The sequence below is a fragment of the Lethenteron reissneri genome, chromosome 57 (genome assembly GCF_015708825.2).
Source record: "Lethenteron reissneri isolate LAM-NWPU_2019-01 chromosome 57, ASM1570882v1, whole genome shotgun sequence".
In the NCBI taxonomy this organism is placed as follows: Eukaryota; Metazoa; Chordata; class Hyperoartia; order Petromyzontiformes; family Petromyzontidae; genus Lethenteron; species Lethenteron reissneri.
The window spans coordinates 6,980,293-7,002,507 of NC_083835.1; positions in this window are offsets into that span (position 1 = coordinate 6,980,293).

Below are 22,215 nucleotides of genomic sequence, written 5' to 3' on the forward strand. Positions count from 1 at the left end.
GGGAGACACCCGGGAGACACTGAGATACCGGGAGACACGGGGAGACACCAGGAGACACTGAGATACCGGGAGACACTGAGATACCGGGAAACACGGGGAGACACCGGGAGACAAAGGGAGACACTGGGAGACACGAGGAGGCACTGGGAGACACGGGGGGACACCGGGAGACGCGGGGAGACACGTGGAGAGACTGGGAGACACCGGGAGACACGGGGAGACACTGGGAGACACGGGGAGGCACTGGGAGACACGGGGGACACCGGGAGACGCGGGGAGACACTGGGAGACACTGGGAGACACGGGGAGACGCGGGGAGACACGTGGAGAGACTGGGAGAAACGGGGAGACACGGGGAGACACGGGAGACACTGGGAGACACGGGGAGACACTGGGAGACACCGGGAGACACGTGGAGAGACTGGGGGACACGGGGAGACACGGGGGGACACGAGAGACACGGGGAGACACCGGGAGACACGGGGAGACACCGGGAGACACGGGGAGACACGGGGAGACACCGGGAGACGCGGGGAGACACTGAGATACTGGGAGACACGGGGAGACACTGGGAGACACTGAGATACTGGGATACACTGGGAAACACGGGGGGACACGGGGAGACACGGGGAGAGACTGGGAGACACGGGGAGAGACTGGGAGACACGGGGAGACACGGGGATACACCGGGAGACACCGGGGATACAATGGGAGACACGAGGAGACACCGGGAGACACGAGGAGACACTGGGAGACACGAGGAGACACTGGGAGACTGGGAGACACGGGAAGAGACTGGGAGATACTGAGATACTGGGAGACACTGGGAACACGGGGGGACACTGGGAGACACTGGGAGACACCGGGAGACACCGGGAGACACAGGGAGACACGGGAAGAGACTGGGAGATACTGGGAGACACCGGGAGACACGGGGAGACACGAGGAGACACGGGGAGACACTGGGAGACACTGAGATACTGGAAGACACTGGGAAACACGGGGAGACACTGGGAGACACTGAGATACTGGGAGACACGGGGAGACACTGAGATACTGGGAGACACGGGGAGGCACTGGGAGACACTGAGATACTGGGAAACACGGGGAGACACCGGGAGACACTGGGAGACTGGGAGACACGGGGAGACACTGAGATACTGGGAGACACGGGGAGACACGGGGAGAGACTGGGAGACTGGGAGACACCGGAAGACACGGCGAGACACGGGGAGACACGGGTAGACACCGGGAGACACTGGGAGACTGGCAGACACTGGGAGACACCGGGAGACACGGGGGGACACGGGGGGACACGGGGAGACACGGGGAGACACGGGAAGAGACTGGGAGATACTGGGAGACACCGGGAGACACGGGGGGACACGGGGAGACACGGGGAGACACCGAGAGACACGGGGAGACACCGGGAGACACAGGGAGACACGAGGAGACACTGAGATACTGGGAGACACGGGGAGACACTGGGAAACACTGAGATAGTGGGAAACACGGGGAGACACCGGGAGACACTGGGAGACTGGGAGACACGGGGAGACACTGAGATACTGGGAGACACCGGGAGACACTGGGAGACTGGCAGACACTGGGAGACACCGGGAGACACGGGGGGACACGGGGAGACACGGGGAGACACGGGAAGAGACTGGGAGATACTGGGAGACACCGGGAGACACGGGGGGACACGGGGAGACACGGGGAGACACCGAGAGACACGGGGAGACACCGGGAGACACGGGGAGACACGAGGAGACACTGAGATACTGGGAGACACGGGGAGACACTGGGGAACACTGAGATACTGGGAAACACGGGGAGACACCGGGAGACACTGGGAGACTGGGAGACACGGGTAGACACTGAGAGACACTGGGAGACTGGCAGACACTGGGAGACACCGGGAGACACGGGGGGACACGGGGAGACACGGGGAGACACGGGAAGAGACTGGGAGATACTGGGAGACACCGGGAGACACGGGGGGACACGGGGAGACACGGGGAGACACCGAGAGACACGGGGAGACACCGGGAGACACGGGGAGACACGAGGAGACATTGAGATACTGGGAGACACGGGGAGACACTGGGAGACACTGAGATACTGGGAAACACGGGGAGACACCGGGAGACACTGAAAAACACTGGGAAACACGGGGATACACCGGGAGACACGGGGAGACAATGAGAGACACGGGGAGACAATGGGAGACACGGGGAGACACGGGGAAACACCGGGAGACACTGGCAGACACCAAGAGACACCGGGAGACACTGGGAGAGACTGGGAGACACGGGGAGATGAATCACGGGTGACCTGTACGTCAGCACCGCCCCTCCAGCGGGAATCACCGAGTGCACGAAGCCGGCCGCACGAAGGCAGAGCGAGGGTACAAGCCCCGCAACGCCGGTGGCACGCGGCCTCGCCACTGATGTGAGCCGTGACCACGAGTCTAACTCGGGTCCCCTGCGGTGCCGCAGCGCGCCAACCGCTGCACCACCGCTCCGTTCAACAAAAAACTGAAGATATCATCAACAAAAAACTGAAGATTTCATCAATAAAAAACTAAAGATTTCATCAATAAAAAACTAAAGATATCATCAACAACAAACTAAAGATTTCAACAAAAAACTGAAGATATCAACAAAAAACTAAAGATATCATCAACAAAATAAAGATTACACCAAAAAACTAAAGATTTCATCAAAAAACTAAAGATATCATCAACAAAAAATGAAGATATCAACAAAAAACTAAAGATTTCATCAACAAAAAACTAAAGATATCATCAACAAAAAACTAAAGATATCATCAACAAAAAACTAAAGATATCATCAACAAAAAACTAAAGATATCATCAACAAAAAACTAAAGATATCATCAACAAAAAACTAAAGATATCATCAACAACAAAAGAAAGATTTCATCAACAAAAAACTAAAGATATCATCAACAAAAAACTAAAGATATCATCAACAAAAACTAAAGATATCATCAACAAAAAACTAAAGATATCATCAACAAAAAACTAAAGATATCATCAACAAAAAACGAAAGATTTCATCAACAAAAAACTAAAGATATCATCAACAAAAAACTAAAGATATCATCAACAAAAAACTAAAGATATCATCAACAAAAACTAAAGATATCATCACCAAAAACCTAAAGATATCATCAACAAAAAACGAAAGATTTCATCAACAAAAAACTAAAGATATCATCAACAAAAAACGAAAGATATCATCAACAAAAAACTAAAGATTTCATCAACAAAAAAATTAAGATATCATCAACAAAAAACTAAAGATATCATCAACAAAAAACTAAAGATTTCATCAACAAAAAAATTAAGATATCATCAACAAAAAACTGAAGATTTCATCAACAAAAGACTGAAGATATCATCACAAGTGCAGCACCTATAAAGGCCGACACGGTGGCACACACGAGGGGGTGGGTGGCCAGCACCACGCCCGGCCGCCTTTGTCTCCCCCAGAGGCGATGTTAACTACACACCGCACCAGGTACTCATTTGAGGCCGAGTAGACCTAGGGGAGGGCCCAGCATCACCGGTTCCGATAATCGTCACCGGTGCTGCTGGCCATGAGCGGGAATCGAACTCGGGTCGCCGGGCTCACAGCGCGGCGTAGCGCTAACCGCTGCACCACCGCTCCCCACACAAAGACAAAGATCGCCCGTGTAGCCTTAACAGACTGTAGGGGCAAGTGCTGTTAGCGAGTAGCACCTATGAAGGCCGGCACGGCACACGAGGGGGGGGGGTGGCCAGCACCACGCCCGGCCGCCTTTGTCTCCCCAGTGGCGCTACAAACCCGGCATCTCCGAGTTCGATTCCAGCTCGCGATCAACGGGACTGGCGGATATTTGAAGCGGTGCTTGTGGGCCCTCCCCTAGGTCGACTCGGCCTCAAATTAGTTAGTAAACGTCGCCACTGGGGAGACAAAGGCGGCCCGGGCGTGGGTGCTGGACAGTCTGTTAGAGGCTACACGGGGGATCTTTGTCTTTATCTTTGTGCTCGCTATCAACAGCACTTGCCCCGACAGTCTGTCACAGGCTACACGGGGGATCTTTGCCTTTATCTTTGTGCTCGCTATCAGCACTTGCCCGACAGTCTGTTACAGGCTACACGGGGGATCTTTGTCTTTATCTTTGTGCTCGCTATCAACAGCACTTGCCCCGACAGTCTGTCACAGGCTACACGGGGGATCTTTGTCTTTATCTTTGTGCTCGCTAACAGCAGCACTTGCCCCAACAGTCTGTCACAGGCTACACGGGGATCTTTATCCTTGTGCTCGCTAACAGCACTTGCCCCAACAGTCTGTTACAGGCTACACGGGGGATCTTTGTCTTTATCTTTGTGCTCGCTAACAGAAGCACTTGCCCCAACAGTCTGTCACAGGCTACACGGGGATCTTTATCTTTGTGCTCGCTAACAGCACTTGCCCCTACAATCTGTTACAGGCTACACGGGGGATCTTTGTCTTTGTGCTCGCTAACAGCAGCACTTGCCCCGACAGTCTGTTACAGGCTACACGGGGGATCTTTGTCTTTGTGCTCTGTAACAGCACTTGCCCCTACAATCTGTTAGAGGCTACACGGGGGCGGGGGGGTGGATCTTTACCTTTGTATTTTTTCTAACGTGTGCGCGACGTGGCCTCAAAGCGCACCTAGCCTGGCACGGGCGCCGTCGTGACTCATGATGGAATCGCAAACGATGCCCAGTTCGGTTGGTAAGGCTTCGTCGAACGGTGGATCGATCACGACTCATGGTGGTGCCGCGTTAATCGATAATCTCACCTGTTCCATTGTCCCCTATCCCCAGCCGCCTTTGTCTTCCCTACCTCCCCTCGCCCCCCCCTCCTCGCCTCGCCCCCCCTCCCCCTCTCCTCCGTGTCAACCCCTGTCACCATTGACCCAATCCAAAACCTATCTTTAATTAGGGACCTAATGATGAGATTACATGGGAATTGTTGAATGTAGCGGGCCAGTCACGGAGTGTGGAGGCGTGCGTGTGTGTGGCTGTGTGTGGCTGTGTGTGTGTGTGGCTGTGTGTGTGTGTGTGGCTGTGTGTGTGGCTGTGTGTGTGGCTGTGTGTGTGTGTGGCTGTGTGTGTGTGTGGCTGTGTGTGTGTGTGTGGCTGTGTGTGTGGCTGTGTGTGGTGTGTGTGTGTGTGTCTGTGTGTGTGTGGCTGTGTGTGGCTGTGTGTGGCTGTGTTGTGTGTGTGGCTGTGTGTGTGGCTGTGTGTGTAGCTGTGTGTGTGGCTGTGTGTGAGGCTGTGTGTGTGGCTGTGTGTGTGTGGTTGTGTGTGTGTGTGTGGCTGTGTGTGTGTGTAGCCGTGTGTGGCTGTGTGTGTGTGTGGCTGTGTGTGTGTGTGGCTGTGTGTGTGTGGCTGTGTGTGTGTGTGTCTGATGTGTGTGTGTGTGGCTGTGTGTATGTATGGCTGTGTGTGTGTGTGGCTGTGTGTGTGTGTGGCTGTGGGTGTGTGATGTGTGGGGTGTGTGTGATGTGTGGAGTGTGTGTCTGATGTGTGTGGCTGTGTGTGTGTGTGGCTGTGTGTGTGTGGCTGTGTGTGTGTGTGGCTGTGTGTGTGTGTGTGGCTGTGTGGCTGTGTGTGGCTGTGACTGTGTGTGTGTGGCCGTATGTGGCTGTGTGTGTGTGTGGCTGTGTGTGTGTGTGTGGCTGTGTGTGTGTGTGTCTGATGTGTGTGGCTGTGTGTGTGTGTGGCTGTGTGTGTGTGTGGCTGTGTGTGTGTGTGTGTGGCCGTGTGTGGCTGTGTCTGTGTGTGTTTCAAGGCCAATGCCACAGATATTATCAGTTTCATATTCTTGGTTCTTTCGGTAAAGTCACGTAGAAGGGAAGTAATAAAATAATAAAAATAAAACATAATAAAATAATTCTCACGACGTTTCGGCCACAACGCAAGCAGCCGTCCTCAGGTGGAGAACATATCTGTCGATAAGACAGAGTCTGAATGACACGTCTCTGTCTTATCGACAGGCGTGTTCTTCACCTGAGGACGGCTGCTTGCGTTGTGGCCGAAACGTCGTGAGAATTATGTTTTATTTTGATTATTTTATTACTTCCCTTCTACGTGATGACTTTACCGAAAGAACCAAGAAGATGAATCCCTGCAGTCACGAAAGCTTTAAATCGAAATATTATCAGTTTGTTTTTTTGTTTGGGGTGGGTGGCCAGCACTACGCCCGGCCGCCTTTGTCTCCCCAGTGGAGATGTTTACGACGCAGCACCAGGTACTCATTTGAGGTTGAGTCAACCTAGGGGAGTCCCAGAACCGGTTCAGATAATCGTCTCACACACACGCACACACAACATACACACAAAGTACACACACAGCACTCACAGTCGATACAGACACGGCAGACACAGACGCAAGCACGCGGAGAAAAGCAATTTTGCGGACGAATCAAAGTTTGATGTTTTTAAATTGCAACTGTCATCTCTGAGTATAAAAATTAAAATAACATAGGACACACACACACACACAGGATCCCACGAATATCCTGCACCAGACTGTTGGGGCAAGTGCTGTTAGCGAGTGGCGAGCACCTATGAAGGCTACCGGCACTGTGGCACACGAGGGGGTGGGTGGCCAGCACCACGCCCGGCCGCCTTTGTCTCCCCAGTGGCGATATTTACACACCGCACCAGGTACTCATTTGAGGCTGAGTCGACCTAGGGGATGCAACAAAACTTTAAATTTGCCATGTGGGTACTTTCCAGACTGTACACCATGCAAACATTACAAAAATACACTTTTGTATTGGGGGGTGGGGGGGCGCATAAATGCATATATTTTGCACGGCAAGTGAGCTGTGACGTCACATCTGTCATGTGATTTCAAGCTTTCGTGACTGCAGGGATTCATCTTCTTGGTTCTTTCGGTAAAGTCACGTAGAAGGGAAATAATAAAATAATAATAAAATAAAACACAATAAAATACAATTCTCACGACGTTTCGGCCACAACGCAAGCAGCCGTCCTCAGGTGAAGAACAGGTCTGTCGGAAAGACAGCATGTAAAAGGTGGAAAATAGTTCAACTTTAGCGAAAGAACCGAGAAGATGAACCAAGAATGTGCAAATAGGGTTTTTCCCCTTTTTTTCTGGCAACAAAACTGACACCTTTTGCAAGGTATCGTGCTTACATTAACCACAATACTTGCATGATAGCTTGCAAAAGGTGTCAGTTTAGTTGGCAGAAAAAAGGGGAAAAACCCTATTAGTATATTTTGGTTACTGGCAAAGGAGATCCCATGATCACGAATATGTGTCCAGGGTCATCGAGAGAGTCCGGGCAAGAGTGTGAGTGCTAGCCCCAGTAACCCTCCCCTGGGGAGTGAGCGTACGGTACACGCCAGAGGTGGGACAAAGTCATTGTTATGCAAGTCCAAGTCGAGTCTGAAGTCATCAAATTCATGACTCGAGTCCGACTCGAGTCCAAGTCACATGACTCGAGTCCACACCTCAGAGGTGGGACAAAGTCATTGTTATGCAAGTCCAAGTCGAGTCTGAAGTCATCAAATTCATGACTCGAGTCTGACTCGAGTCCAAGTCACATGACTCGAGTCCACACCTCAGAGGTGGGACAAAGTCATTGTTATACAAGTCCAAGTCGAGTCTGAAGTCATCAAATTCATGACTCGAGTCTGAATCGAGTCCAAGTCACATGACTCGAGTCCACACCTCTGGTACACGCAGTCGTGTGTGAAGACAAGTCTTTAATAAAACAACTGGCGCATGCCCTTACCTAAAGCTCTGTGGATCTACAAGTCTCCAGCGGTGTAAAGATTAAGCGCACAGCAACTGGTACTCAAGGCGTTGCGTAGACTTGCTCCTCACAGACATTCATGGCGTCCTTCAGCCACGAAATGTTCCATCGAGATCATTAAGGTCCATCTACTTGGTTCTTTCGGTAAAGTCACGTAGAATGGAAATAAGAAAATAAGAAAATAAAGCATAATAAAATATTTCATTATGTTTTATTAAAAGAAAGCATAATAAAATATTTTCTTATCTTTTATTTGTATTTTTTTATTTTTTCATTTCCATTCTACGTGACTTTACCGAAAGAACCAAGAAGATGAATCCCTGCAGTCACGAAAGCTTCAAATCGAAATGGTGTATTTTTATTATTTTTTCATTTCCATTCTACGTGACTTTACCGAAAGAACCAAGAAGATGAATCCCTGCAGTCACGAAAGCTTCAAATCGAAATGGTGTATTTTTATTATTTTTTCATTTCCATTCTACGTGACTTTACCGAAAGAACCAAGAAGATGAATCCCTGCAGTCACGAAAGCTTTAAATCGAGACCATTAAGGTCGCCGTCAGACTGTGCATCGCTCACCGTCATCGTCGCCACGGTCTCTCGGCTTCACACTTGGTGGTGACGGCGCCGGCTTTGCCACTGCGGCACCTCAACTCTGGAACCCCGGTGGCCCTTTCGAGGCCGGGGGACTTCCGAGAAAATTGCACATCTTGAAATATCGACTAAGAAAAAATAAACCTGTAAAAACAAAGTTTTTCACTCTAAATCCTTTATATGCGTGGCGGCTCGAGTCCTCTCGTCCTCTGGCTTGAGATGGCTGCCACCTATGGGTCAGATGATTGTCTACCAGCATTAAGCAATTGGTAATTAAATATTTTTTTAAAAAATTCCCTAAACAGTGTAAAATTTTGGAAAAAAAATTTCACGAAAATTAATTGTCACGCACAACGAGTCTGTGTGCAAAATGTCAGCTCGATTCAATCACGGGAAGTGGGTTAAAAAACGACCGAAAGATTTGCACAGTCATAAGCAAGCATGCAAGCACGCAAGCAAGCGAACTTAATATAAAGGATTTAATAAGTATAACCCGTAAAAACAACGTTTTTCACTCTAAATCCTTTATATGCGTGGCGGCTAGAGTCCTCTCGTCCTCTGACTTGAGATGGCTGCCACCTATGGGTCAGATGATTGTCTGCCAGTATTAAGCAATTGGTAATTAAATATTTAATTTGTTTTCCCTAAAAAGTGTAACATTTTGGGGAAAAAAATTTCACGAACATTAATTGTCTCGCACAACGAGTCTGTGTGCAAAATGTCAGCTCGATTGGATCACGGGAAGTGGGTTAAAAAACGACCGAAAGATTTGCACGGTCGTAAGCAAGCAAGCACGCAAGCAAGCAAGCAAACTTAATATAAAGGATTTTAAAAAAAGTCTCCGTTTAAAATGTCCTTTTCTCTTTCTTTAGTTATTTTAAAAGTTTTTTTTACCACTTATTCTTCTTCCCTCGCTCGAGGTTTAACTATTTCCCACCTTTTACATGCATCAGCGGGGTCCTGGGAATGACCGTGAAAGAGAACGCCCGATACGTTTTAAATTGTTATAATTATTATACTTACAGAGATCTAAACCACCCCTCCCTCCCACGCCCCAGACAAAAAAAAGATCACCTTCATTGCGGATAATTATCGGTCCGACAAAAAGCCCAGCCATGGAGCTCTTCAAGCGCCACGCAACAAAACCGATCCGTGGATCGACCAGGTAGAGAGTCGGTCCCCTGCTACTCAAACGTCCAGCAACCACCGAAGCTGATGAACTGCAAACTGCGAACTATTGAGAAAGAATAAAACTACGAATTCTTAGGTTGTTTTCGGTAAAGTCACGTAGGTAAAAAATTTAAATTCATAAAAGTAAAATAAAAATAAAAAATTAACCCGTAAAAACAAAGTTTTTCACTCTAAATCCTTCATATGCGTGGCGGCTAGAGTTCTCTCGTCCTCTGGCTTGAGATGGCTGCCACCTATGGGTCAGACGATTGTCTGCCAGCATTAAGCAATTGGTAATTAAATATTTTTTTTAAAAATTCCCTAAACAGTGTAAAATTTTGGAAAAAAATGTTCACGAAAATTAATTGTCTCGCACAACGAGTCTGTGTGGAAAAAAGTCTGATCGTTTGGATCACGGGAAGTGGGTTAAAAAACGACCGAAAGATTTGCACGGTCGTAAGCAAGCAAGCAAGCACGCAAGCATGCGAACTTAATATAAAGGATTAAAAAAAAAATCACGACGTTTCGGAGGCAACACAAGCTTCCGTCTTCAGGTGGAACAGTCACAGCACAATAGCTGTATCACTTGTATCATTTGATACAGCTGTCGTGCTGTGACTTCCACCTGAAGACGGAAGCTTGTGTTGCCTCCGAAACGTCGTGATTTTTATTTTATTTTTATTTTACTTTTATTCATTTACATTTTTTACCTACGTGACTTCACCGAAAAAAACACCTAAGAATATGAATCCTTGCAGTCACAAAAGCTTCAAATCTGGAATAAAACTACGCTGTATTGATTCTAGATTTGAAGCTTTCGTGACTGCAAGGATTCATATTCTTAGGTTTTTTCGGTAAAGTCACGTAGGTAGAAAATTTAAGTTAATAAAAGTAAATTAAAACAAAATAAAAAATCACGACGTTTCGGAACGGAGGCTTGTGTTGCTTCCGAAACGTCGTGATTATTTATTTTTTACTTTGTTTTATTTTACTTTTATTAATTAAAATTTTTTACCTACGTGACTTTACCGAAAAAACCTAAGAATATACGTTGTATTGTTTTAAACAGGTGCAAGGCTCCACTGAGTTGCTGCGTAGAAGGCTCTCTGCCAGGAGCAAACGGGAGCCATCACAAACGACAGCGCAACAAAAGTGAAACTCATCGTTTCTGCGTGGACATTCGTAGCGGAAGGCCAAACAACCCTCAACCGCAGGAGGGAAAGCCCAGAGTACCCAGAGTAAAATCCTCGCGGCCACGGGGAGAGAGACGCTGCCACAAACTAAAAATAAACACAGCGGGTGACACAGGGTCGGGATCGAACCCTTGACCAGGTCAATAATTCCCTGCTCCACCACCTCTGCTGTAGCCGGCAGATGGATAGAGAATATATCTGGCGTCTGTCCAGGACCACCCCGGTGTGAAAAACTAAAAACTAAACTTCGATTTAAAGCTTTCTTGACTGCAGGGATTCATCTTCTTGGTTCTTTCGGTAAAGTCACGTAGAAGGGAAATAATAAAATAATAAAATAAAACAAAAAAATAAAATAATAAAAATAAAACATAATAAAATTTCGATTTAAAGCTTTCGTGACTGCAGGGATGCATCTTCTTGGTTCTTTCGGTAAAGTCAAGTAGAAGGGAAATAATAAAATAATAAAACTAAAACATAATAAAATCATTCTCACGACGTTTCGGCCACAATGCAAGCAGCCGTCCTCAGGTGAAGAACAGGTCTGTCGGAAAGACAGCGTCTGAATATGCTAAATTCATCTTGATATGCAAATTCCTTAGTCAAGGCGCCCCTTCCCCCCTCCAACCCAGCTTAAATATACGCTGCCAAGCCTGGTGGTGCCCATTCAGACGCTGTCTTTCCCACAGACCTGTTCTCCACCTGAGGACGGCTGCTTGCGTTGTGGCCGAAACGTCGTGAGAATTATTTTATTATGTTTTATTTTTATTATTTTATTATTCCCCTTCTACGTGACTTTACCGAAAGAACCAAGAAGAAGATAAAACTAAACTCTTTTTCATTGTACCAGGGTGTAAGCAACGAAGCTTCATTTCAGAAGAGACGCTGACCCATCACAAATTCTAGCCCAACGGAGAGGCGGCTTACCATTGTGTGGAAATTTATGTCGGCGGTCAAATACGCTAAACACGTGATGGTCATTCTAAATGTGGACGGAAAAGTGGGGGGACGCGGAAAGAAATCCACGCAACGCACAGCGAGAGAGAGAGAGACACGCAAACTTCAAATATACAGCAGCAGCAGGCGTCAAGGTTGGGATCGAACCCACGACCTCCTGCACACCAGGCGAGGTAGTCAACATCTCCTAGCCACCGTGATGATGATGAGAGAGAGACACGCAAACTACAAATATACAGCAGCAGGCGTCAAGGTTGGGATCGAACCCACGACCTCCTGTACACTAGGCGAGGTAGTCAACATCTCCTAGCCACCGTGATGATGATGAGAGAGAGACACGCAAACTCCAAATATACAGCAGCAGCAGGCGTCAGGGTTGGGATCGAACCCACGACCTCCTGCACACCAGGCGAGGTAGTCAACATCTCCTAGCCACCGTGATGATGATGAGAGAGAGACACGCAAACTACAAATATACAGCAGCAGCAGGCGTCAAGGTTGGGATCGAACCCACGACCTCCTGTACACCAGGCGAGGTAGTCAACATCTCCTAGCCACCGTGATGATGATGAGAGAGAGACACGCAAACTCCAAATATACAGCAGCAGGCGTCAGGGTCGGGATCGAACCCACGACCTCCTGCACACCAGGCGAGGGAGATAGTATAAACACACAGAGTACACACATAGTATACAAACACAGAGTACACACACACAGTATACACACACGTAGAACACGCATAGTATACACACACATAGTACACAGACAAAGACAAAAATATCCCCCGTGTAGCCTTAACAAACTGTAGGGGCAAGTGCTGTGAGCGAGCACCTATGAAGGCCGGAACAGTACAAGAGGGGGTAGGTGGCCAGCACCACGCCCGGCCGCCTTTGTCTCCCCAGTGGCGATATTTACACACCGCACCAGGTACTCATTTGAGGCCGAGTTGACCTAGGGGAGGCCCGGGACCGGTTCAGATAATCGTCACTGCTGTTGGCCCTGAGCGGGAATCGAACTCGGGTCTCCGGGTTTAGAGTGCAGCGTAGCGCTAACCGCTGCACCACCGCTCCCCGACACACAACAACAACAACAACAACCGCTATTCGCCACTAAGTGGCGGTGACGTCACCACGACGCTTGTGCCAGGCCATGTGCACCTTGAGGCCACGTGAAGTGTCGAACGCCCATTGGCAGGAGGTCACGGGGTAGACCCAGCAGGTGCCACGGGTCGACTGACCGAGACGAGTGGCTGATGCACCACCTGTGCCCCCTACTGTGCCAACTTGCTGTGCTTTAGCCAACCGGCGCTCCGCTCGTTGTTGTGAGCGTCGCTCCTCCGCCCTCCGTTGTTGCTGGAGGGCGACTGCCTCCAACTGCCCAGTAGCGTCCTTCACGAGCCTCCTCCACAGAGGCCGATCTTGACACCGCTGGTACCAGTCATCGGCAAGTCCACTCAGCTCCACGTCCTCCTGTACCACATCACTCCATCTCTTCTCCAGCCCGTGTCACTCACCAACCCACTCACCCACTCATCCACCCACTCACCCATCACTCCATCTCTTCTCTAGCCCGTGTCACTCACTCAACCACTCACCCACCTACCCACTCACTCACCCACCCACTCACCCATCACTCCATCTCTTCTCTAGCCCGTGCCGCGCCCATTTAGCACCCTCGATCCGGCCAAACAAAAGCTGTTCAGGCATGCGGTGGCTGGGCATGCGGGCTACATGACCCAGCCAACGCAGCCTTGCCTGCCGGAGGAGCTCACCGATGGGACTTTGCCCAGACACACAGACACACACAAAGACACACAGACACACAGACAGACACACAGACAGACACACAGACGCGCGCGCTACTCACAGATGATGTAGTAGTCCCGTCCCGAGCGGAACTCGAGTCCCAGCACGCTGGGGCTGTACTCCTGGAACTTGATGGTGTACTTGACCTCGACGCCCGGCCGGTCGCACGTGAGCAGCGCGTTGCGAGCCCTCCGCGCGTCACACTCCCGCGCCTCTTCGCGACCCACCATGTACAGGCGGTACGTCTCCCCCTCCTCGCCATGCTCCACCTCCTCCACCTCCTCCTCCGCCTCTTCCACCTTCTTCTGTTGCAACTCGTCCTTCTCGTCGTTGCTGTCGTCGTCCGTCTCAACGCGAGATGTTTTCTTCGGGTCCATCATGTTCCCGGCTGAACGACGGTCAGATCCTGCGTTGTGATCCGATGATGACGACGATGATGATGACGATGATGATCTTTTCGGTGATGATGATGATGATATTTGCGATCCTCCTGCTGCTGCTGCTGATGATGACGCTGCTGCTGCTGCTGCCGATGATTTTTTTGATGACGATGATGATACTCTAGATCCTGTTGCCGCTGATGATGCTGATGATGATGACACTGCTGCTGCTGCTCCTGGTAATCGAGGACAAATGATATCCAGGCGGTCACCCATCTTTGGAAACACAATCACTCCCTGATCCATTTGGAACCTGAGACAGGGAAGAGGAAGGGAGGGAGAGACAGATCGATGCATTGACATCGGTGTGTGTGTGCGTGTGTGTGCGCTAGTGTAGCGGTTAGCGCTACGCTGCGCTATGAACCTAGCGACCCGGGTTCGATTCCCGCTCACGGCCAACACCAGTGACGATTATCTGAACCGGTCCTGGGCCTCCCCTAGGTCGACTCAGCCTGAAATGAGTACCTGGTGTGGTGTGTAAACATCGCCACTGAAGAGACAAAGGCGGTCGGGCGTGGTGCTTGCCACCCACCCCCTCGTGTGCCGTTCCGGCCTTCATAGGTGCTACTCGCTAACAGCACTTGCCCCTACAGTCTGTTAAGGCTATACGGGGGATCTTTGTCTTTGTCTTTGTGTGCGCGTGCACCTAGCCTGGCACAGGAGCCATGGTGACATCGGCGTTAACTCGTGAAGAACGGCAAGCCGTGGTCGATCCACTGCTAGACTACCGCTGACCACCACACAAAAAACACACACGCTAAATTTCGATTTAAAGCTTTCGTGACTGCAGGGATTCATCTTCTTGTTTCTTTCGGTAAAGTCACGTAGAAGGGAAGTAATAAAATAATAAAAATAAAACATAATAAAACAATTCTCACGACGTTTCGGCTACAACGCAAGCAGCCGTCTTCAGGTGAAGAATGAGACACTACCAAACTAGGAGCTTATATATAAGCTGCATTGGGGGTTGAAGAGCGCCTTAACAAAAAGAATGTGCATGTGAAGAGGGATTTAGCATATTCATGGAAAATGCGTAGGCGTTGGGCGGGGGGGTGTCAAAGTCATATTATGCCCATGCATTATGCAGGATCAGCAGCAACCAAGGGGGGTGCAGGGATTAGCAGTAACAAAGGAAAGGAATGTTAATGATATGTAGCTGCAGTTACTCAACAACACGTAGAAAACTAAAGTATAAACTACATAAAAAACTAAAGTATAAAAGATAAGAGCTAAGCTAGTTCTAGACAGAATTCGTTTCGCATTAGAAGAAGTTACAGCAGCAGATGTTAGTGTAAATGCGTTTGGTATTACCTTAGAGTCGCGGCATCTCTTCAGAAAGGTGAGAGACTCGATTAGCTGAGCCTTCTTATCCCGGAGCTTGTTGAAGGATCTCAAAGTTATGTGGAAACCCTCCCCGTAGAGGCGGTTAAATTTCGATTTAAAGCTTTCGTGACTGCAGGGATTCATCTTCTTGTTTCTTTCGGTAAAGTCACGTAGAAGGGAAGTAATAAAATAATAAAAATAAAACATAATAAAACAATTCTCACGACGTTTCGGCTACAACGCAAGCAGCCGTCTTCAGGTGAAGAATGAGACACTACCAAACTAGGAGCTTATATATAAGCTGCATTGGGGGTTGAAGAGCGCCTTAACAAAAAGAATGTGCATGTGAAGAGGGATTTAGCATATTCATGGAAAATGCGTAGGCGTTGGGCGGGGGGGTGTCAAAGTCATATTATGCCCATGCATTATGCAGGATCAGCAGCAACCAAGGGGGGTGCAGGGATTAGCAGTAACAAAGGAAAGGAATGTTAATGATATGTAGCTGCAGTTACTCAACAACACGTAGAAAACTAAAGTATAAACTACATAAAAAACTAAAGTATAAAAGATAAGAGCTAAGCTAGTTCTAGACAGAATTCGTTTCGCATTAGAAGAAGTTACAGCAGCAGATGTTAGTGTAAATGCGTTTGGTATTACCTTAGAGTCGCGGCATCTCTTCAGAAAGGTGAGAGACTCGATTAGCTGAGCCTTCTTATCCCGGAGCTTGTTGAAGGATCTCAAAGTTATGTGGAAACCCTCCCCGTAGAGGCGGTTAAATTTCGATTTAAAGCTTTCGTGACTGCAGGGATTCATCTTCTTGTTTCTTTCGGTAAAGTCACGTAGAAGGGAAGTAATAAAATAATAAAAATAAAACATAATAAAACAATTCTCACGACGTTTCGGCTACAACGCAAGCAGCCGTCTTCAGGTGAAGAATGAGACACTACCAAACTAGGAGCTTATATATAAGCTGCATTGGGGGTTGAAGAGCGCCTTAACAAAAGAATGTGCATGTGAAGAGGGATTTAGCATATTCATGGAAAATGCGTAGGCGTTGGGCGGGGGGGTGTCAAAGTCATATTATGCCCATGCATTATGCAGGATCAGCAGCAACCAAGGGGGGTGCAGGGATTAGCAGTAACAAAGGAAAGGAATGTTAATGATATGTAGCTGCAGTTACTCAACAACACGTAGAAAACTAAAGTATAAACTACATAAAAAACTAAAGTATAAAAGATAAGAGCTAAGCTAGTTCTAGACAGAATTCGTTTCGCATTAGAAGAAGTTACAGCAGCAGATGTTAGTGTAAATGCGTTTGGTATTACCTTAGAGTCGCGGCATCTCTTCAGAAAGGTGAGAGACTCGATTAGCTGAGCCTTCTTATCCCGGAGCTTGTTGAAGGATCTCAAAGTTATGTGGAAACCCTCCCCGTAGAGGCGGTTAAATTTCGATTTAAAGCTTTCGTGACTGCAGGGATTCATCTTCTTGTTTCTTTCGGTAAAGTCACGTAGAAGGGAAGTAATAAAATAATAAAAATAAAACATAATAAAACAATTCTCACGACGTTTCGGCTACAACGCAAGCAGCCGTCTTCAGGTGAAGAATGAGACACTACCAAACTAGGAGCTTATATATAAGCTGCATTGGGGGTTGAAGAGCGCCTTAACAAAAAGAATGTGCATGTGAAGAGGGATTTAGCATATTCATGGAAAATGCGTAGGCGTTGGGCGGGGGGGTGTCAAAGTCATATTATGCCCATGCATTATGCAGGATCAGCAGCAACCAAGGGGGGTGCAGGGATTAGCAGTAACAAAGGAAAGGAATGTTAATGATATGTAGCTGCAGTTACTCAACAACACGTAGAAAACTAAAGTATAAACTACATAAAAAACTAAAGTATAAAAGATAAGAGCTAAGCTAGTTCTAGACAGAATTCGTTTCGCATTAGAAGAAGTTACAGCAGCAGATGTTAGTGTAAATGCGTTTGGTATTACCTTAGAGTCGCGGCATCTCTTCAGAAAGGTGAGAGACTCGATTAGCTGAGCCTTCTTATCCCGGAGCTTGTTGAAGGATCTCAAAGTTATGTGGAAACCCTCCCCGTAGAGGCGGTTAAATTTCGATTTAAAGCTTTCGTGACTGCAGGGATTCATCTTCTTGTTTCTTTCGGTAAAGTCACGTAGAAGGGAAGTAATAAAATAATAAAAATAAAACATAATAAAACAATTCTCACGACGTTTCGGCTACAACGCAAGCAGCCGTCTTCAGGTGAAGAATGAGACACTACCAAACTAGGAGCTTATATATAAGCTGCATTGGGGGTTGAAGAGCGCCTTAACAAAAAGAATGTGCATGTGAAGAGGGATTTAGCATATTCATGGAAAATGCGTAGGCGTTGGGCGGGGGGGTGTCAAAGTCATATTATGCCCATGCATTATGCAGGATCAGCAGCAACCAAGGGGGGTGCAGGGATTAGCAGTAACAAAGGAAAGGAATGTTAATGATATGTAGCTGCAGTTACTCAACAACACGTAGAAAACTAAAGTATAAACTACATAAAAAACTAAAGTATAAAAGATAAGAGCTAAGCTAGTTCTAGACAGAATTCGTTTCGCATTAGAAGAAGTTACAGCAGCAGATGTTAGTGTAAATGCGTTTGGTATTACCTTAGAGTCGCGGCATCTCTTCAGAAAGGTGAGAGACTCGATTAGCTGAGCCTTCTTATCCCGGAGCTTGTTGAAGGATCTCAAAGTTATGTGGAAACCCTCCCCGTAGAGGCGGTTAAATTTCGATTTAAAGCTTTCGTGACTGCAGGGATTCATCTTCTTGTTTCTTTCGGTAAAGTCACGTAGAAGGGAAGTAATAAAATAATAAAAATAAAACATAATAAAACAATTCTCACGACGTTTCGGCTACAACGCAAGCAGCCGTCTTCAGGTGAAGAATGAGACACTACCAAACTAGGAGCTTATATATAAGCTGCATTGGGGGTTGAAGAGCGCCTTAACAAAAAGAATGTGCATGTGAAGAGGGATTTAGCATATTCATGGAAAATGCGTAGGCGTTGGGCGGGGGGGTGTCAAAGTCATATTATGCCCATGCATTATGCAGGATCAGCAGCAACCAAGGGGGGTGCAGGGATTAGCAGTAACAAAGGAAAGGAATGTTAATGATATGTAGCTGCAGTTACTCAACAACACGTAGAAAACTAAAGTATAAACTACATAAAAAACTAAAGTATAAAAGATAAGAGCTAAGCTAGTTCTAGACAGAATTCGTTTCGCATTAGAAGAAGTTACAGCAGCAGATGTTAGTGTAAATGCGTTTGGTATTACCTTAGAGTCGCGGCATCTCTTCAGAAAGGTGAGAGACTCGATTAGCTGAGCCTTCTTATCCCGGAGCTTGTTGAAGGATCTCAAAGTTATGTGGAAACCCTCCCCGTAGAGGCGGTTAAATTTCGATTTAAAGCTTTCGTGACTGCAGGGATTCATCTTCTTGTTTCTTTCGGTAAAGTCACGTAGAAGGGAAGTAATGCATGGGCATAATATGACTTTGACACCCCCCCGCCCAACGCCTACGCATTTTCCATGAATATGCTAAATCCCTCTTCACATGCACATTCTTTTTGTTAAGGCGCTCTTCAACCCCCAATGCAGCTTATATATAAGCTCCTAGTTTGGTAGTGTCTCATTCTTCACCTGAAGACGGCTGCTTGCGTTGTAGCCGAAACGTCGTGAGAATTGTTTTATTATGTTTTATTTTTATTATTTTATTACTTCCCTTCTACGTGACTTTACCGAAAGAAACAAGAAGATGAATCCCTGCAGTCACGAAAGCTTTAAATCGAAATTTAACCGCCTCTACGGGGAGGGTTTCCACATAACTTTGAGATCCTTCAACAAGCTCCGGGATAAGAAGGCTCAGCTAATCGAGTCTCTCACCTTTCTGAAGAGATGCCGCGACTCTAAGGTAATACCAAACGCATTTACACTAACATCTGCTGCTGTAACTTCTTCTAATGCGAAACGAATTCTGTCTAGAACTAGCTTAGCTCTTATCTTTTATACTTTAGTTTTTTATGTAGTTTATACTTTAGTTTTCTACGTGTTGTTGAGTAACTGCAGCTACATATCATTAACATTCCTTTCCTTTGTTACTGCTAATCCCTGCACCCCCCTTGGTTGCTGCTGATCCTGCATAATGCATGGGCATAATATGACTTTGACACCCCCCCGCCCAACGCCTACGCATTTTCCATGAATATGCTAAATCCCTCTTCACATGCACATTCTTTTTGTTAAGGCGCTCTTCAACCCCCAATGCAGCTTATATATAAGCTCCTAGTTTGGTAGTGTCTCATTCTTCACCTGAAGACGGCTGCTTGCGTTGTAGCCGAAACGTCGTGAGAATTGTTTTATTATGTTTTATTTTTATTATTTTATTACTTCCCTTCTACGTGACTTTACCGAAAGAAACAAGAAGATGAATCCCTGCAGTCACGAAAGCTTTAAATCGAAATTTAACCGCCTCTACGGGGAGGGTTTCCACATAACTTTGAGATCCTTCAACAAGCTCCGGGATAAGAAGGCTCAGCTAATCGAGTCTCTCACCTTTCTGAAGAGATGCCGCGACTCTAAGGTAATACCAAACGCATTTACACTAACATCTGCTGCTGTAACTTCTTCTAATGCGAAACGAATTCTGTCTAGAACTAGCTTAGCTCTTATCTTTTATACTTTAGTTTTTTATGTAGTTTATACTTTAGTTTTCTACGTGTTGTTGAGTAACTGCAGCTACATATCATTAACATTCCTTTCCTTTGTTACTGCTAATCCCTGCACCCCCCTTGGTTGCTGCTGATCCTGCATAATGCATGGGCATAATATGACTTTGACACCCCCCCGCCCAACGCCTACGCATTTTCCATGAATATGCTAAATCCCTCTTCACATGCACATTCTTTTTGTTAAGGCGCTCTTCAACCCCCAATGCAGCTTATATATAAGCTCCTAGTTTGGTAGTGTCTCATTCTTCACCTGAAGACGGCTGCTTGCGTTGTAGCCGAAACGTCGTGAGAATTGTTTTATTATGTTTTATTTTTATTATTTTATTACTTCCCTTCTACGTGACTTTACCGAAAGAAACAAGAACACACACGCTCATTAACACACTCACACACGCACGCACACACCTCACTCATTAACAAAGACAAAGATCCCCCGTATAGGCTCAATAGACGGTTGGGGCAAGTGCTGTTAGCGAGCAGCAGCTATGAAGGGGAGGGTGGCCAGCTCCACGCCCGGCCGCCTTTGTCTCCCCAGTGGCGATGTTTATTACACACCGCACAAGGTAACTCATTTGAGGCTGAGTCGACCTTGGGGAAGCCCAGGACCGGTTCAGATAATCCTCACTGGGTGTTGGTGGCCGTGAGCGAGAATCGGACTCGGGTTGCTGGGTTCGTAGCGCGGTGCGCTAACCGCTGCACCACCACTCCCCACTCATTAACACACAAAGACAAAGATCCTCCCGATAGCCTTAACAGACTGTAGGGGCAAGTGCTGTTAGCGAGCACCTATGAAGGCTGTGGGGGTGGGTGGTCAGCACCACGCCCGGCCGCCTTTGTCTCCCCAGTGGCGAGCGGTGGTGTAGTGCTAACCACTAAACCACCGCTCCCCCCTAGCTCATACACACACACGCACAAACTCGCTCACACACACTCACACACTCACACACACACACCCCCACACTCACACACACACACCAACACACACTCACACACCCCCACACACACACACCCCCACACTCACACACACACACCCCCACACTCACACACACACTCACACACTCTCACACACACGCACACACACTCACACACACCCCCACACTCACACACACACTCACACACTCTCACACACACGCACACACACTCACACACACACACCCCCACACTCACACACACACACCCCCACACTCACACACACACACCCCCACACTCACACACACACACCCCCACACTCACACACACACTCACACACTCGCTCACACACACTCACACACTCACACACACACCCCCACACTCACACACACACACCAACACACACTCACACACACTCACTCACACACCCCCACACACACACACCCCCACACTCACACACACACACCCCCACACTCACACACACACTCACACACTCTCACACAAACAAATATACAAAGATCCCCCGTATAGCCTTAACAGACTGTAGGGGCAAGTGCTGTTAGCGAGCACACACACACACACTCGCACGCACACTCGCGCACAGACTCACACACACACTCACACACACTCACACACACTCACACTCTCACACACACTCACACACTCACACACACGCACACTCGCACGCACACTCGCACAGACTCACACACACACACTTACACACACACTCACACACACTCACACACACACTCGCACACACTCGCACACACACTCACACACACACACTTACACACACACTCACACACACGCACACACACTCTCACACACACTCACACACACTTACACACACTCACACACTCGCACACACACTCACACACACACTCACCCACACTCACACACACACTCACACACACTCACACACACACTCGCACACACACTCACTCACACTCGCACACACACTCTCGCACACACACGCACACACTCGCACACACACACACTCACACACACACACCCCCCCACTCACACACACACACCCCCACACTCACACACACTCTCACACACACTCACACACACACTTGCAAGCGTGTAAATTGGGGTTCAGTGTGTGTGCCTGGGTCACAGCCGGGCCTGTGGACATCGCCGCGTCGTTGATAACGCAGCGACGCGGCGACAACTGGCACACAGATTGGGCCACGATCCGCAGTAGGCAATGCA